Source organism: Leptonychotes weddellii, chromosome 3 (assembly GCF_054177405.1).
Source record: "Leptonychotes weddellii isolate Sample4059 chromosome 3, ASM5417740v2, whole genome shotgun sequence".
In the NCBI taxonomy this organism is placed as follows: Eukaryota; Metazoa; Chordata; class Mammalia; order Carnivora; family Phocidae; genus Leptonychotes; species Leptonychotes weddellii.
The window spans coordinates 27,960,989-27,966,988 of NC_138371.1; the positions used below are offsets into that span (position 1 = coordinate 27,960,989).

The window sequence follows — 6,000 nt, forward strand, 5'->3', positions numbered from 1 at the left end:
GGCTCCCTGCTTGGCAGGGAGTCTGCTTCTCCCTCTGACCCTCCTGGCCTCCCCCCTCTCATGCTCTCTCTCTGTCTCTCTCAAATAAATAAATAAAATCTTTAAAAAAAAAAAAAATCCTCTGCGTTCCCCCTATTCATCCATCCACCTCCCAAACCCCCACAACCACTGATCTTTTTTACTGTCTCCATAGTTCTGCCTTTTCTAGAATGCTGTAGAGTTGGAATGATACAGTATGTAGCCTTTTCAGATTGGCTTCTTTCTATGATATACATTCAAGTTTCCTCCATGTCTTTTCATGGCTCTTTTAGTGCTGAATAACATTCCATCATCTAGATGCACCACAGTTTATCCATTTTCCTCCTGAAAGACACCATGGTTGCCCCCAGGTTTTGAAAATTATGAGTAATACCACTGTAAATATCCATGTGCAGGTTTTTGTGTGGATATAAGTTTTCAATTCCTTTGGATAAATACCAAGGAGTACAACTGCTGGATCGTATGTAAAGAGTATGTTTAGTTTTGTAAAAAACCACCAACGGTTTTCCAAAGTGGCTGTATCCTTCTGCATTCCCACCAGCAATGAATGAGAGTTCCTATTGCTCTACATCCTCGCCAGCATTTGGTGTTGTCAGGATTCTGGTCTTTGGGCATTCTAATAGATATGAAATAGTAGCTCATTGTTTTAACCTACATTTCCCTGATGACATATGATGTGGAGCATCTTTCATATGTTTATCTGCTATCTGTGTATCTTCTTTGTCAAGGTGTTTGTTAAGGCCTTTGGCCCACTTTTTACTTGAGCTGTTTGGTTTTTGTTTTTGTTTTTGTTTTAGTTAGAGTTTTCAGAGTTCTTTGTATATTTTGGTCAACAGTCTTTATCAGATGTGTCTTTTGCAAATATCTTCTCCTAGTCTGTGGCTTGTCTTCTCATTGTCCTGATTTTCATTTTATTCATCACAAATTATTATATCATACCACTGTCCAACTCCTATGCACACTTACCTCCAGTTTAAGAATTTTTATTAACTTAATCAGAAATGTTTTTTCTTGACAAAATTATTTCAGATTTATATTATCCTCCCACTTAAAAATATACTTTTTCTTTCATTTACAGTCAACAAATACACTTCAACAAACACTGAGTATCTACTGTACATAGAAAGGATAAAATACATTGAAGTAAGAAATTATCTCTCTACCCTTGGCTCATAAGCAAAATAAATTTTTAGGATGAAAACTGAACAGAGACTATTAAAGGCAGATGTTGATTTTTTTTTTTTTCTGAAGGGGAACTTAAGTTCTCTTACTAAAGAAACGAAAAAAGAAAACAATCAGAATATTAAGCTCATTAAAGAGATAAAACATAATCAAGTAGAGGGGATGATACTTCCTGTAATTAAAATCTAGATTATGACAAGTTCTCTGCCCAACTTGAGCTATGATTCTTAAAGGGCCATAAAAACTGCTTAAATGAACAATTTCTATATCATCTGCTGTATTGAAATAGTATACCACATTACACTGTAATACACTGAATGCATGAATGATTAAAAGATCTCTAAGATAATACCACATGTGTAGCATACACACCTCCTGACCTAAAACACAAGACTGGAATTTGGCAAATCTAGATATAGGGATGGTAAACATAGCTATTAAGGTGTCTCTCTCCTACATCAAATGTTGTAAGATTTTTGCAGCTGGGTAATTAAATATTGCTCATAATCAAACATTTTTAAGTGCTGATTCTGAATATCTGAGACAGATTTATAAACGCAGAGACACCAAGTAAATTGAGGTGCAAATTCACGCTCTCTTTTGAAAATTCACCAACCAGTCTGGTATTCCTCTTTTTCCCCACTCCCCTTCCTTAGTTTGTTTTTGTTTTAACAAGAGCTTCTAGTTCAAAGAATATTTACACGAATTAACCACAGTCTTTGGTCTGGTAAGTAATAGGTCTGGGAGCTGGATCAGATCTGTAGTATCTAAAAGGTCTTCCAAAGTATCAAAAGCTGGAAAACATGCCAACAGTTTTTCCTTAGAAGAAAATGAAATCTTCCTTTTATGTTAGTGTAGGATTCAAAGCAAATTATGTCCTCTATTGTAAGAAAAACAGTAGCTACTTCATATCCCAAAGTTTTTCATACTCAACCTATAGAAAAGCCTCACTGTGATATATTAGAAACTATGATTAAACAGGCCTTCTCCAAACCCCAAAATGAATACACTTTTTTTTTTCTTTTAAAGATTTTATTTATTTATTTGACAGAGAGAGACACAGTGAGAGAGGGAACACAGCAGGGGGAGTGGGAGAGGGAGAAGCAGGCTTCCCGCTGAGCAGGGAGCCCGATGCGGGGCTCGATCCCAGGACCCTGGGACCATGACCTGAGCCAAAGGCAGACGCTAACCGACTGAGCCACCCAGGCACCCCAAAATGAATACTCTTAAATTGATAAGAAAATTGACCTACTGAACAACTAACATTTAGTAAGTACTTTCCATATACCAGGCACTGTGCTAAGTGCTTTGCATGGATAATCTCATTAACACCAACAGTACAGGCTACAGTTATCCCTGTTTTACGAACAAGGCAACTGAACTTTAAAATGTCGTCATACAGCCACTGTGCTAGAGGCGGCATGTGAAGTAAGGCAGTTTGATGCCAGGGTGCTTACGCTACAAGATTCTTCATTTGACCTCATAAATGTCCCTGAAGATCCAGTTTTGCTTTGGCTCTGGTTTTTTTTTTTCAAGATTTTATTTATTCATTTGAGACAGAGAGATACACAGAGAGAGAGCCTGAGCAGGGGAAGAGGCAGACGGAGAGGGAGAAGCAGACTCCCCACTAGCAAGGAACCCGATGTGGGACTCAATTCCAGGACCTGGAGATCGTGACCTGAGCCGAAGGCAGACTCTTAAACATCTGAGGGCCCCGGGTGCCCCTGCTTTGGTTCTATGTTTAAGCTAAGCCATCCCCTCTATCAGCATTCAGCCAACAAATGAAACTCCTCCCAAAGATGGTGACATCAGCCTAGAGAACTCTGCTCTCTCATTTGGCCAAAGAAGACAAAAACTTAGAAGATGTCATCTGTGCCCTCAAAGACCTTTACCATTTAGTTGAGGACGTAAAATATATACAAGTGTTAAACTTGGTTTTCAGACAAGTTTTAAAGTAACACAGAGAGCAAAGGAAGTAAGAGAAGCTATTGACTGATCTAGGAGAGGAAAAAAGAGGGAACTGGAGGCAGCCAGTAACAAAAGAACCATCTGAACAATCAATCGAGGGCACCAGAGAGTCCTTGAACTCAGAAGCAAGTGAAAGGTAAAGCTTCAGAAAGAGAACACAGCAAATGGGTTGAGGGTTACAATGGCCTAAAGATAAGCCATCTGATATGACAACCCTATAGTGACTGATAATGCAGTTTCCCTAAAGGGATGAAGGAGTGTAGTAGGGCAGCCAGAGAAACTGAAGGTCGGATCTTGCATGAAGGATAGAGTGTGAGGTAATGAAGTAGAGTTGAGAAGCATAAAATAGTCCAGAATTTTAGACAGGAAATGAAAAGGAGAACATCAAATCTAAAAGAATGCAGATTTTTGTTTTTAAGAAGAAAGAAACATTGAACATGTGTGTAAGTAAAAGGAGAACAGACTATACAGGAGGAATCAGAAATGTAAAAAACTTTTTCAAACTCTTTAGAAAAATGTAATTGTTTACATTTTTTTAAGAAACTTTGGGAAAAATGTAATTGAACAAAAGTCCTAGAGATTCAAGAAGATGGGGGATTACGATTAAAAACATAAGTTAAAGGACTGGGCTTAGCGAAGAGGAAGACCATTTCTTAGTTAGAGACAGTAAATAGAAGCAAGTGAAAACAGCGAGATTTTCATGTCAAGGGAGAGAGGGATTAAGGGAGCTAAACTTGGGTAGCCTCAATATTCTCAGCAAATTAAAAGTTAATGTCATCCTGCTAACTGTAATGGGAGTAGGGATAGAGTTGGATTTGGGAAGAATTAAATTGTCTGGAGTAGTCAAAATAGTGAAGAGAAAAATAATTATGTCTTATGAGTTGAGACACAACATTTGTTTTCATTTTCTGTTTTGCCAGCATTCTAGGGAAAAGAACTTTCTCCCAAATGCCCATGTCCTGGGGAAGAACCAACTGTTATTTATAGAAGTTTCTCATTTAGCTGATCTTATAATCTATAAAACCAAAAGGATCTTTTTAATTTGGTTCACATTTATTTATCTTCAAAAATCGCCTCCTAGTCTCTCCCTTGCTGGAAAGTAAAATTCTGTAAAAAAATTTAAGCATGAAAGGAAATAACATTTCATTATAGTACTTAAAACAGTTTTGCATCAGTTATTTCTAGTACTTTATCATTGGCTTATAAATATTATTTAGCCAAGTGTAAGACAGTAATATTAAGATATTTTCTTAATGTAAAATAACAAATAAGCTGTCTTGATCCATTCTGCAAAGTCATTAAGATTGGCAAGTTTGAAGCTTAGAATACCAGGGATCTTTTGCAGTATTATTGTGTCCATTAGCAGATTACTTGACTAGTTCAACAAATACCTTTATGCTCCTAAATTCCAGAAATATTAGTGTAGCTACCTCTAAAACAAAGTGTATCTACCTATAATATACCAATACTTTATTAACAATAAATTCTTTTTCAGAAGCATATTGAAAAGAAGTCCTTGTAATCTCATGGAAAATATTTTTGGTTAGTTCAGGGCTGTGAAAAAGCATTCTGATTAAGAACACCAACTGCATGGAAAATCCACTGACCAGGAAGATGGGGGCTTAGTAAATTGGGGTCAGTTGCAGATATTAGAAAGATAATCAAATGTCTTCACTGGGAAGGGGGAAGCCAGGACAGAGACCACGCAGGTTGATTCTCAGTTCCTAGGTGGAACATTTCCATCAAAGCAGCCCTGCGTGGGTGGAAGACTAGGCCACTGACCAGTTCCAGTTTGCTACTTAGCTCTAATCTCAGCCTTTCCGATCTAACCATTGTTATCTAGAAGCAGCATTTAAAAATTAAAGGCAGGTTCTCAGAAAGAAAGAAAGCAGCAAAGGAGAACAGGAAATTGATCTGCCCAAAGCTCCCTGATAGGAAGATTAGGCAAAGTTTTTTTTTCTATTTGGTGGGGAACCGGGAACATCCACTTACAGCACTCAGATGATGAGATCGACCAAGGTATCTTTGATGAATCTCCTGTCCAGAAGCAATTGTTTCTTTATCGCCCTGCAAATGATTTAGAACCCTGCTTTTCATAAACCCAAAATCATACTGTGAAACTTCCAGAGTTTTAGATACGTGTTTGGGTTTTTACATATATGGGTTTTGTGGCAAATTGACTTTTTTTTTAAATGTCCTCAGCTCTCCTTGGAGCACTTCCATTACAATGTGACCCTGAAGCTCCTTTCATCAGAGGTGGGGACTGTTTCCCCACTCTCTGAATCCAGGGTGGCCTTGTGACTTACGTTGCCCAAGAGAATTTGGCAGAACTGATATTGTGCTGCTCAGAGTCTAGGCTGCTGAGGCCTTGCACCTTTCTGCTGGCTCCTTTGGAGCTCTGTCACAACTGACAACAAGGGTTAGGCTGCTGCAGGGTCAAAGATCCTGGGGAAAAAAAAAGCCCAGTTGTTCTCCGCAAGGTCTCTTAGACCAGCCAGTAGCCAGCTAATTCCCAAACATGTGAAAGAGCACAGCCTAGATCACATCGTCCCACCTGACACAAGCACCCAAAGACACGTGACTAATACCAGGCAAAACCGGAAATGCCCAGTTAACATGTTGACTCAAGGGCAATGCATAACTGCTTACTGTAAGTCGCTGAGTTTTGCAGTAATTTATTACACAGCATTACTATAACAACAGATAACTGATACATGCTTTTACTTGTAGATACACGCTTTTTAAAAATGGCATGTATGTACACATGCATACATGTGTATAATACACACACACACAGATACCTTTATTTCG

At 38.3% G+C, this 6,000-nt stretch overlaps 1 protein-coding gene across 2 annotated transcripts in view; it reads right to left on the reverse strand.

Moving 5' to 3' along the window:
- PARD3B (par-3 family cell polarity regulator beta) overlaps positions 1-6,000 on the reverse strand; it is a 985,082-nt gene that overhangs the window by 621,602 nt on the left and 357,480 nt on the right. Inside the window, exon 1 of one of the 2 annotated variants that reach the window (XM_081813816.1) lies at positions 5,182-5,287. The exons of the other annotated variant lie outside the window; for it this stretch is intronic. The gene's annotated coding sequence lies outside the window, so the exon portion shown is untranslated. Of the gene's footprint in view, positions 1-5,181; positions 5,288-6,000 lie in introns of those variants that run through there. 2 annotated transcript variants of the gene reach the window in all.